At 45.4% G+C, this 12,893-nt stretch overlaps 1 pseudogene across 1 annotated transcript; it reads right to left on the bottom strand.

The window, feature by feature from the left end:
• Positions 1 to 12,104: 12,104 nt before the first annotated feature.
• On the bottom strand, positions 12,105 to 12,893 carry LOC308649356 (enolase-phosphatase E1-like; annotated as a pseudogene). The gene has a single exon. The product of its transcript is annotated as an enolase-phosphatase E1-like (transcript).

The following is a 12,893-nucleotide window of genomic DNA, read 5'->3' as shown; positions in this document are numbered from 1 at the left end:
GCTCCCAGAAAGGCAAGGAAGAGGAGAACAGGTACGTCTCCTGGAGTCCCTAGGATACAGCAGAGGGAGGACCCAAGAAACAGACACCAAAGGGGAAAGAAAAAGCATAAAGAATCATCCTCCCATTCATTCAGCCCAGACCTGTTTCTATCCATTCCATATCTCCCTCCCCACTCCCTTTTTATGGCAGTCCATGCTATAGTGGAGTGAAGGAGCCTTCTAAATTGTTTGGGGTTTTTTGTTTGCTTTTTTGCAGTACTGAGGATTGAACCCAGGGGTGCTCTCTCCATGAGCTATATCCTCAGCCCTTTTTATTTTTTTATTTTAAAATGGAGCTCTCCAAGTTGCTGAGGCTGGCCTTCATCTTTCAGTCCTCCTGCCTCAGTCTCCCCATTTGCTCAGATAACAGGCATTGGCCACCATACCCAGCCGTAAATTGTTTGATATTGGATTTAAGTAATTAAAAAGGGAAACTTGTGCCAGGATTTGGGAGGCTAAGGCAAAAGAATCGAGAGTTTAAAGCCAGCCTCTGTAACTCAGCGAGGCCCTAAGCAACTCAGTGAGACCCTATCTCTAAATAAAATATAAATAAAGGCTGTGGATATGGCTCAGAAGTTAAGCGCCCCTGAGTTCAGTCCCTCGTACCAAAATAATGATGATGATGATGATGATGAAGAGGAGGAGGAGGAGGAGGAGGAAGGTAAACTTATAATTCTGGAAGAAAGAAGTCAGATTATAACTTAGTTTTTATATCTCTGCAGGCTAATTTCACTCATAGTCCCTGTAGCCCTCGGGTCTGGGTGGTCCCTCCATATGTGTTTCTATCAAAGATTATGAAAACTGACTGATATTTAAATCTAGGCAGCATTTCTGGAAGGCATATTTTCATTGACTTGACCTTAGACTTGGAACCTAGCTCTGATACAGAAATAAGGATGATATTGAAAGTAGGATTTTCAAGTTTGATACAAAACATTGATAAAGCAGCCACTACAGCCCTGGATTCTAAGGGAAAGAAAGTACACCTGCTATTTTGTGTCCATGCTTATAGCTGAGGGTTGAAGGAAGAAGATAAAGATAGACTAGCTTCAAGGTGAAAGTTGAGGTCAGACTTATGGTCAGTAGGGACTATAGCAGTAGTGACTTTCATAGAAGTAGGGGTAGGGAGAGTTCATCTTTGCTTTTAGGAAAAAAAATGAGAATATACAAGCAGAGTACCTGAGACAGGATTCTTCAGACCTTTTGTGACTTCCCTGTCCTCTCTGAATGATTGGTAGATCATTCACTTACCAAGTCCCAGGATTCCAAAGAGAAGCAGTACCCAGAAGGAGGAGGTAGGAGATAATTTCCTTCGCTTCATCTTGAAATAATCCACATGAGAAGTTGTTGTCTGGAATGCCTGGGTTCTAGAGCCAAGATGAGCTGAAGAGAGTAAGTTGATGCCTGGCCTCTCAATGGGACATGAAGTTGCAGGAAGAATTGAAATCTTGCCAGGACCAGGGCTCTGAGAGGGGTAGGTTCTGTGGTAGCAGGGCACTGGGACAGCTGGACTCCTGGGTCCCAAGGTTGCTCCCACATGTGTCTGGCTTACTTTCTTTTCTCACTTGACTATAGCAGTAGCATTTATAGTTGCTACTGAGCAGGGAAGGCCACAACTTCTGGGTCCTCCTCCCTCTCTAGGGAGGGGCATTTCTCAGGCCATGCTTCCTGATAATATGTGGGGAGGAGACGGGCTGGGGAGAACAGGGGGATCAAATCTTTTATTGGACAGGAGACACCCTCAGGGCCAGACGTCAGCAGAAACCTGTTTTGTCTGACAGTGTCTCATTTCTGGGGCAGAGGCCTCTGTACCAAGCAGGGGGAGAGAAATGAAGTTTCCTGGATCCTAAAGCACTGGGTCTTGGTCCTAATGTGTCAGCATTCACTCTCCAGGGGCAGCTGTAGGGAGAGCTAGGCACTGGGAGGTTAGGATGGAGAGCCTGCCATTATGAAGCCTCTTATTTGGTCTCAGAGGGCAATGAAAGCTAACAGGAAAGAACCTGGCCTGGGGTACTGCTGGGTCAGAACAGGACTCTGGATGCTTATGGACTTGAAAGGGGAAACCTGGACTCTGGAAGCAGGGGGCAGACACTGACAGGAACCCCAATTTCACTGTTTCTTGGGTAGTCCCTATCACCACCCATCCACCCAGGTCATGCTACAGTCTTATATGAAGCCTATTCCAAGGAGCAGAGCAAAAGGAGGGCATGGTGATGAACAACTTTGGCCCACAGAGACCATGTGGTACCGAATGGATCTGAACAAGGCGCCTGTCTGGGCTTTGGCTTTCTCATTCATAAAAAGAGCCTATGAACAGGGAAGGATTGACAGATGCAGTGTCCACGAAAGCACAGCACATATGCTTAGTAGTTTTCTTATGAATTTGGTGTGGCATTGGGAGCGAAGCCCAGACCTATCCGTCTGGCTGAGCCAGAAATTTTGACCCAGCAGAGCACGGGCCTGAAGGAGGAGGAGACTTGCGGGAGCTGTGGGAGCCGCGGGAGCGCATGGGGTTGCAGGATCTGCTGCAACTCAGAACCGGATCCCAGCTAATATGCCAGTGCCCACAACGGAGGTTAGGAGTCTCCAATCTGCTCTGCTAGGGAGAGAAATCTGAGGTGCGCTGGCCAGACGCAGCCTAGAGGGAAGGAGAGAACTCAGAGCCCCTGCTGCTCTGGTCCCCTCTTCCCAAGGACCGGGCTTCAGGTGTCTCCTTCCCAGATCCTGACCTCCCAATGCTCCCGGTCTTGGGCACTCACAACTGGGTGGTGACCTCCCCGCGTAGCAGGGAGCATAGGCTTATGAACAGCCAATGGATTCCCTCTTGAACTACTCATGAAGTAATTATCCCTAATTGGGACCCAGCCCAGAGCTTATTAAAGGATTTTCCTCTGGATTTATTTCACAGTGATAATTAGCTGGAAAGAGAGAGGCAAGAGCCTTGGAAAGGAAAACATGGTTCATAGTGGTGGGTGCAAAACTTCTGCTCCCCACCCTCCCTCTGATCCCCAAGGCTTCACTGGCACCTGGGCCGGAGATGGGGTAGGATCAGGTTGAATGTTTAAGACTCTTGGGCCAGAAGGGATTTAATTTAATTTGATTTTTTAAATTAGGGTGCAGACCAGAGGAGTTCAACGATTAGAGGCTAGGGTCAGGGAGTCTCTGCATCCCTCCCAGGTTGGTGACACTCCTGTCCTGACAGCCACCACATGCTGAGTAGCTATCTGCCCAAACAACTAAAACCACATATCTCCCTCCTTTTCTAGCAGGCTCCTCAGCCCTGTCCCAGAATCCAGGTGTCCCTTTCTGCCTCAGGCCTTCACCAGGGACTGGCATGCCTCTTTTCTGAGTCCCAGAAGGTCCAGTTTTGCCCTTAGCAGAGCCAGTGAAAGATTGAGAGACCCTCTGGGCTGAGGGAACTCCCAGCCCAGAGCTGGGTTCTGGCTAGCAACAAGGCCAGATAATTCATTGGCATCAATGTCAGGTTTAGAATTATTGTCCATGACAGAATTCCAGTTTTTCACAAATGGGGATATTAAAAATAGCAAATGGCCCTATTGTTTGATTCTGAAAGGAGTTAAGATTAGAAAGCCACCAGCAAACAGGTGTACCTCTCTTGTCAGCAAGGATGCCATCCTCCTCCAGTGAGAGTAAGAGCAAGGCTACACAGATGATGGCCAAGGCTCCACTGGGACTGACACATGGGCACAGAATAGTTTTGGAGCAGGTCCTAACATAAGCATGGGTATGGTAAATGCTTATAAATATTGGGTTTAATTCATTTGGGTGTTCTTTTATAGTAATTTAGTTTTTATAGTTGTGTTATAGTAATTGTCATGACAACTCTTGTGGAATTATTTAAATTTTTAAAAAATATTTTTTAGTTGTTGGTGGATCTTTATTTTATTCATTTATTTATATGTGGTGCTGAGAATTGAACCCAGTGCCTCACACATATGAGGCAAATGCTCTACCACTGAGCCACAACCCCAGCCCAGAATTATTTAAATTTTTCTGTATTTGTGTCTCAAGTGGGAACTATGTCTTATACTTCCTTATATATTATATATCCTCAGCAGGATATATAATGAGAGCTTTAAAATGCTTGCTTGTTAAACATCACATTTTTTTCTCCTCATTTTGTCACCATACAAATAAACCCAGTGTGAACTGAGGCTCTCTTATCCAAACCCAGAAACAACCATTTTAGAAACAATAGATATTTGGCCTCTCCTCCTCCCCTCTCTCTCCAGCTTCAAAAAACTCCTGTTCTGCCTCTATCCCCTCTACCCAGGATCATCTGTAAGGTCACTGCCAGAGACACAAATACCAGCCAGTTCTCCCAACTGATAGTCCAATAAGTCTTTACTTTATAAATATGTTGCACTTTATTATAAAAAGACTGAGAGAAGGAAAGTGTCATCTGTCCACTTGTATTATTCATTCTTTTTGCTCTTTCCACAAAATGCATCTTTCTTGCTTATCATCTCATTCCCAAACCAGTTTCAATTAAGAACACTGTGGATGGAGTGTTATTGCTGTCAACTGTATCTCTTCCCTTCTTGGAGTCCAGGAAATAGGAATTGTGAGTCTAATTCCTCATCCAGGAAAGAGATAGGAATGGATGCCTTCTAAAAAAAAATCATGGTAGGGAAGGTATTTGGCTAATGCCAAGGTTCTGCTGCTCCATCAGGTAGACTGGGTAGGAATTCGGGCCCTCATTTTCTTCTGGGTCATCGTTCTCCATGTTCTGGTTCAGTGCACGGCGTGTTCGAATCACAGAGAAGATCTGAGATTGGAACAAGAAAGGAGGAATGAGAATGATCTGCCATTCCTTCTGCTTTCCTCAACACCCACATCACAGGTTCTCCATTCTATTCTCCCTCAACCTGGACCTTTGGTTTCCTTCTTCCCCACGATTCCATCCAAGCCTCAGTCCTTATTCCAGCCCCAGATCCAATATACTAAGTCCCAGGTCCCATCTCCATATGTCCCCTTTGTCCTATTCTCCTTGTCCTTTGGTGCCCTATTCTTAATACCCAAGACTCTATCTCCAACCCCCCAATTTTTTGTGACCTTTTTGTCTCAGCCATAGCCTATTTCCTAATTCAAACTCTTCACATTTTGTGCATTTATTGCCTTCTCATCCCCACCACTTCTCTTTTCCTAGTTTCATTATTCCCTTTAACTCTAGCTCCTAAGTTCTCCTCAATTCCCTATCATATGCATTCACTTTCCAAGGGCACCACTGCCCCTTACCAAGAAGATGAGGCCAAGGAACAGCAGCAGAAGAATCACAGCCACCAGGACCACAATAACTATGGCCCATGGAGGGAATGAACCATTCTCTCCTGTCTCTCCAGCATGGAGACCTGCCTGTGAGCCACCATTATTCTGGGTTGAATGGCTCTTATTGCCTGGGGCTTCTGACAGGATGGAACTCAGGCGCACCCCAGATGTAGGGGATATCAAAGCCATAGGTGTGACATGGGCCACTGTGGCCTTCTCATGGGCTGATGTGGTCTGTCCTCCATGTTCTGTAGGTATTACTTGGGCCCCTGTGGCCTTCTCATGGGAGGATGTGGTCTGTCCTCCATGTTCTGTAAGTGTGACATGGGCCCCTGTGACCTTCTCATGGGCGCATGTGGTCTGTCCTCCACGTTCTGTAGGTGTGACATGGGCCCCTGTGGCCTTCTCATGGGCTGATGTGGTCTGTCCTCCATGTTCTGTAGGTGTGACATGGGCCCCTGTGGCCTTCTCATGGGCTGATGTGGTCTGTCCTCCATGTTCTGTAGGTGTGACGTGGGCCCCTGTGACCTTCTCATGGGCTGATGTGGTCTGTCCTCCATGTTCTGTAGGTATTACTTGGGCCCCTGTGGCCTTCTCATGGGCTGATGTGGTCTCTCCTCCATGTTCTGTAGGTGTGACGTGGGCCCCTGTGGCCTTCTCATGGACTGATGCAGTCTGTCCTCCATGTTCTGTAGGTATTACTTGGGCCCCTGTGGCCTTCTCATGGGCTGATGTGGTCTGTTCTCCATGTTCTGTAGGTGGGACATGGGGCCCTGTGACCTTCTCATGGGCAGATGTGGTCTGTCCTCCATGTTCTGTAGGTATTACTTGGGCCCCTGTGGCCTTCTCATGGGCAGATGCAGTCTGTCCTCCATGTTCTGTAGGTATTACTTGGGCCCCTGTAGCCTTCTCATGGGCTGATGTGGTCTCTCCTCCATATTCTGTAGGTGTGACATGGGCCCCTGTGACCTTCTCATGGGAGGATGCGGTCTGTCCTCCATGTTCTGTAGGTGTGACATAGATCCCTGTGACCTTCTCATGGGCAGATGCAGTCTGTCCTCCATGTTCTGTAGGTATTACTTGGGCCCCTGTAGCCTTCTCATGGGCTGATGTGGTCTCTCCTCCATATTCTGTAGGTGTGACATGGGCCCCTGTGACCTTCTCATGGGAGGATGCGGTCTGTCCTCCATGTTCTGTAGGTGTGACATAGATCCCTGTGACCTTCTCATGGGCAGATGCAGTCTGTCCTCCATGTTCTGTAGGTATTACTTGGGCCCCTGTAGCCTTCTCATGGGCTGATGTGGTCTCTCCTCCATATTCTGTAGGTGTGACATGGGCCCCTGTGACCTTCTCATGGGAGGATGCGGTCTGTCCTCCATGTTCTGTAGGTGTGACATAGATCCCTGTGACCTTCTCATGGGCAGATGCAGTCTGTCCTCCATGTTCTGTAGGTATTACTTGGGCCCCTGTGGCCTTCTCATGGGAGGATGTGGTCTGTCCTCCATGTTCTGTAGGTGTGACATGGGCCCCTGTGACCTTCTCATGGGAGGATGCGGTCTGTCCTCCATGTTCTGTAGGTGTGACATAGATCCCTGTGACCGTCTCATGGGCTGATGTGGTCTGTCCTCCATGTTCTGTAGGTATTACTTGGGCCCCTGTGGCCTTCTCATGGGCAGATGCAGTCTGTCCTCCATGTTCTGTAGGTGTGACATGGGCCCCTGTGGCCTTCTCATGGGAGGATGTGGTCTGTCCTCCATGTTCTGTAGGTGTGACATGGGTCACTGTGGCCTTCTCATGGGCTGATGTGGTCTGTCCTCCATGTTCTGTAGGTATTACTTGGGCCCCTGTGGCCTTCTCATGGGTGGATGTGGTCTGTCCTCCATGTTCTATAGGTGTGACATGGGCCCCTGTGACCTTCTCATGGGAGGATGCGGTCTGTCCTCCATGTTCTGTAGGTGTGACATAGATCCCTGTGACCTTCTCATGGGCGGATGTGGTCTCTCCTCCATGTTCTGTAGGTATTATATGGGCCCCTGTGGCCTTCTCATGGGTGGATGCAGTCTGTCCTCCATGTTCTGTAGGTGTGACATGGGCCCTTGTAGACCTCTCATGGGCGGATATGGTCTGTCCTCCATGTTCTGTAGGTGTGACGTGGGCCCCTGTGACCTTCTCATGGGCGGATGTGGTCTGTCCTCCATGTTCTGTAGGTGTGACATGGGTCACTGTGGCCTTCTCATGGGCTGATGTGGTCTGTCCTCCATGTTCTGTAGGTGTGACATGGGCCCTTGTGGCCTTCTCATGGGCTGATGTGGTCTGTCCTCCATGTTCTGTAGGTGTGACGTGGGCCCCTGTGGCCTTCTCATGGGCAGATGCAGTCTGTCCTCCATGTTCTGTAGGTATTACTTGGGCCCCTGTAGCCTTCTCATGGGCTGATGTGGTCTCTCCTCCATATTCTGTAGGTGTGACATGGGCCCCTGTGACCTTCTCATGGGAGGATGCGGTCTGTCCTCCATGTTCTGTAGGTGTGACATAGATCCCTGTGACCTTCTCATGGGCTGATGTGGTCTGTCCTCCATGTTCTGTAGGTATTACTTGGGCCCCTGTGGCCTTCTCATGGGCAGATGCAGTCTGTCCTCCATGTTCTGTAGGTATTACTTGGGCCCCTGTGGCCTTCTCATGGGAGGATGTGGTCTGTCCTCCATGTTCTGTAGGTGTGACATGGGCCCCTGTGACCTTCTCATGGGAGGATGTGGTCTGTCCTCCATGTTCTGTAGGTGTGACATGGGCCCCTGTGGCCTTCTCATGGGCTGATGTGGTCTGTCCTCCATGTTCTGTAGGTATTACTTGGGCCCCTGTGGCCTTCTCATGGGTGGATGTGGTCTGTCCTCCATGTTCTGTAGGTGTGACATGGGCCCCTGTGACCTTCTCATGGGAGGATGCAGTCTGTCCTCCATGTTCTGTAGGTGTGACATAGATCCCTGTGACCTTCTCATGGGCGGATGTGGTCTCTCCTCCATGTTCTGTAGGTATTATATGGGCCCCTGTGGCCTTCTCATGGGTGGATGCAGTCTGTCCTCCATGTTCTGTAGGTGTGACATGGGCCCTTGTAGACCTCTCATGGGCGTATGCGGTCTGTCCTCCATGTTCTGTAGGTGTGACGTGGGCCCCTGTGACCTTCTCATGGGCGGATGTGGTCTGTCCTCCATGTTCTGTAGGTGTGACGTGGGCCCCTGTGACCTTCTCATGGGCGGATATGGTCTGTCCTCCATGTTCTGTAGGTGTGACGTGGGCCCCTGTGACCTTCTCATGGGCGGATGTGGTCTGTCCTCCATGTTCTGTAGGTGTGACATGGGTCACTGTGGCCTTCTCATGGGCTGATGTGGTCTGTCCTCCATGTTCTGTAGGTGTGACTTGGGCCCTTGTGGCCTTCTCATGAGCTGTTGTGGTCTTTCCTTCATTTCTTGTAGTGTTGTATGCTGGCATCATGGCTTTTGTGGCTTTTTCTGATGAGACCATAGTTTTTTTGTTCATCCCTGAAGTGACTGAGCTATGGGAAGGAATTGTGGCTTCACGTGGAGTGGTACTTTTCTTATCTAAAGTACTGACGGTTGTCTCCACAGGTCTTACAGTTGTAGCTGTGTTTCTTGGAGTGCTTTTTGTGGTCCTACAAGTTGTTGTTCTCTTGGGTGCTGAGGTTGGGTATCTTCCATCAGACAATCCTTTTGGTGGGTTGGCGGAGTCAGGATTGACATCCCGTCCATTTCGAATAATTGAGTCTTTTCCCTGATTAGTGGTGTTTTGTTCAGAAGTGGAGGGACCTTTGTGATGAACTCCAGAGCTTTCATTGTCTAGAGTTTTGGAGTTGTTTGTAGGCTTGTGAATTGCTTTGGAAGGGTGTGTGGTGTTGCACTTGTGTCTTGGCTTATGGGTTTCTATAGATTTAGGGAAGTCTGGAGGCCTTTGTCCTGTATGCGAAGGATTATGGTTAGAGGGAGTATTATAAATAAGGCCTGGATTGAGGGGGAATAAATGGTCAGATGTTGGCGATTCACCAGTTTTCTGAAGTTCTTGAAATGAAGCACCTGTGGAGGAAAAGAGGCAAATAAGAAATTTCCCATGAGTTCTTCCCTGTCTCCCTTCATTTCTAAGGATTTTGGTTCCTCGAGATGTGTCTCCCATCTAGTCTCCTCAGAATACCATGCTATCAGCCAGTTACAGTGGCACATGCTTGTAATCCCAGTGGCTCAGGAGGCTGAGGCAGTAGGATCATGAGTTCAAAGCTGGCTTCAGCAACATAGCAAGGTCCTAAGCAATTCAGTGAGACCCTGTCTCTAAATAAAATACCCCCCAAAAAATGGGGTGAGGGGTGCTGGAGATGTGGCTCAGTAGTTAAATACTCCTGGGTTCAACTCCCAGTACCACAAAAAAAAAAAAAAAAAAAAAAAGAACACTGTGCTATCTAATCCCCATTCTTACCTCTAGCTTCAGACTCTTACTCAGGCTGTGCCTCCAGCAAAAATGCCACCTTACTCCTTTCCCACGTTTGTTTCTAGGCCCTCAATCACACATCCTTTTGGCATCTTTTCTGGTTCCTCTAAGTGGATAAGATCTAGCTTCATTTAGCTTCTCAAAATAGTCCATTACTCTTTCCTGTTACCTTCAAGTTGTTATTACATTTGCTGTATTTTAAAAAATTCATCCTTAGGGGAGGGGAAGGGGGGGATAGGAAGGGCAGCAGAATAAAATAGACACTAGTATTGCTGTGTGAATATATGTGTCTGTATAACCAATGTGATTCTGCAACCTGTACACTTGGAAAAATGAGAAATTATACCCTATCTGATTCAAATGTATGATATGTCAAGATCATTGTATTGTCATGCGCAACTAATAAAAAAAAATATAGTAACTTAGGTAAAGAAGTTAAGAGCTGCCTAAGGGTTAGAATGCATTCACCCAAGAAGGCTTTCCTGCCATGAGACAACAAAGGGATATGGGAACAACTAAAATTATGCATCTTTATATAACCCAATAGGACACTGCAAATAAAACTTAGGTGATGTTGGGGAAGATTGTATACACCCCATAATACTCAGACAATGAGGAATTGGGCAAGGGACCTTGAACTCTACAGGTAAGATGCTGGATGTATCCAAACTGTGTGTGCCTGCTCTCTCTGAGACACCTGGTCTTGCAAGACACCCAATCTTGCAAGATCATCATCAAAGTGAAACATCATTGTTTGCTGTGTCTCTTGGCTCTTGATCCATTCTTTGAGTTTGGAGCGGTGAGCATGTTTCTCACATGTACCATTTTTTTAAATAAAGAATCCATTTTTACCAGTCAAAAAATAAATTTTATGATCCTTTTATGATCATTTGTGATTTTGCCATTATTTACAAATTACTCCCATTTTTAAGATTTCTTATATTCATTTCTATTTTTCTACTCTTCTATATTTTGTAGTCTTTAGATTCTTTAAATTAGCTACTAGAAGATCAATCTTTCTATAACTTTTCCTTTTCCTTATTTGAAGCTTCCTAAAATTATCCCTCCAGGATTCATTAAAAAATAATTGCCTCCTTCAAGCATTATCTGAAATACTTCAAACATAAGACTCTCAAAAGCATAAGAAATCCCACTAATATATTGAATGCTTACAGCCCAGATGAAATAGCAACCATATATGTATACATAATTCAAATGCCAGTTAACAATTTTTTCCATTGGCACTTCATTAAAACACATACATCACACACATAATTAAGACAAAAATAAAATAAAATTCTTATTTTAAAAAATTTTCTTCAATCTGAATTTGTCTTGATTATGGTAGTATGTGATATAGTTGAAGAACCTCTATAAAACTGAAAGAAGAGAATGCTTTTATTAATTACAACAGAAAAGTGACATGTAATTCTATTAGAATTGAACCTGGGCAAATAATGCTGTTATAAAATTTACATTTCTCACATTCAATGGGGAAATATTATATATTAGGGCTCTTCTTGGTGCTAATAACTAATTTCAGCAAAACTTTATTTTAAAAAATAGTAAGTAGCAATTAATATATATTCTTAAACTGTGTAAGATAAAGTTAGAAAGGCAACTGGTAACAACCAGTAGAATTAGAATCATTTTGTTGAACATTAAGAACCATATTCTTTTTTAGCTGTTATATCATCATACCTTTTTCATTGATAAGGCAAGTGCTGGCTATGGATGCCACATGATTAGTAATTTTCTTCTTAAGTAACAAATACTTGACTGATCAAGATTCAAGTGAATTTTCTTTCCTAATTTTGCTGTTTGGCAATAGAAACAAATACCTTTAGTGAATTTTCTTTCCTAATTTTGCTGTTTGGCAATAGAAACAAATACCTTTATCTTTTGTCCCAGGGGAGGCAAATAGGAAATACAGCTTGTAAATTTTCCCACTCACCATTAAACAAGGGCGATAAATTATTAAGAATGTCTCTGAAGTATTTCCAGTATTTAAAATAGTAGGCCTCGGAATAATTTTCAAAACTAATTTCTCATTTTAGTATAGGATTTGATACTCATAACACATTTGATTTGTATTTTCTTCTATCACCTACACTTTGCCCTCAATAAAGGTTGGTGTTATAGTTTCGAACTATTTCTACATCTAGAGCATCTTTACATAAGTTTCATTTTCACTGAACTGAAGACTTTTTTCTCACTATGTGCTCATGAAAGTTAATGAGCATACACATGCATATACTGGCACACATATATATGTCTATGTAAGTAAATTACTTTACCATTAGAATAAAACCAGACACTGGGGGGACAACTCTGAGGAACAGTTGGTCTTCTGTAGAAATGGTCCTCTGTGCTGAGGGAGGCAGGTATAGTTCACTAAGGGATGTGAGAGGCTGTAGGAAGTTTTATCATCATCTGTCAATCCTGCATTGCCAGCTGTCACCGCTCCAGCTACATGCACACCTGCTTCTCCAGCAACACTGGCTTCTAAAAGTCACATGTCTTAGAAACAAGATGTGGTTGGTTGGACCTCCAATGCTGTTTGCAATCTTTCTATAACTTTGACTCTCCACTCTGTCCAATCTTGGTGTCAAAGTGACCATCCAAAAGCTCAATAATATTTCCCCCTGTAGAATGCCCACATGATAGTTTTGGAGCCTCTACAATTTCAGAAGAATAGATGAACACCTTCATTCCAGCTTCCCTCCACTTCCTGACTGCTGGAACTACAACTTCAAAAAACTCTGCTTTCATGCACCCAGCTATGAATGCTGCCCTCCACAGATGGCCCTGCAGTTGTTTGAGGGCTGTGGTCTTTGGGTCCAAAGACATCTGTCAGCACAAGTTATCTACCCCATTCCCAGAAGCTGCAGATATTGGAACAGCCCCATCCACATGGGCATTTTCTTCAACCTGTTTTCTCAAAAGATTGGCACTCCTCCTCTTCCCAATGTGTCTGCATATACTCTTTAACATTTTCTTTAATGTAAGGAAATAAAATGTTCTTCGATATCTAACAAGATCACAATGACTTTAGCAGGCACCGAAAGCACGACCAT

This window comes from Spermophilus citellus (assembly GCF_964194105.1).
Source record: "Spermophilus citellus genome assembly, chromosome: 5".
NCBI lineage: Eukaryota > Metazoa > Chordata > Mammalia > Rodentia > Sciuridae > Spermophilus > Spermophilus citellus.
Note: the sequence above shows the minus strand (reverse complement) of the source record. Positions and strands in the feature narration are given on the sequence as shown.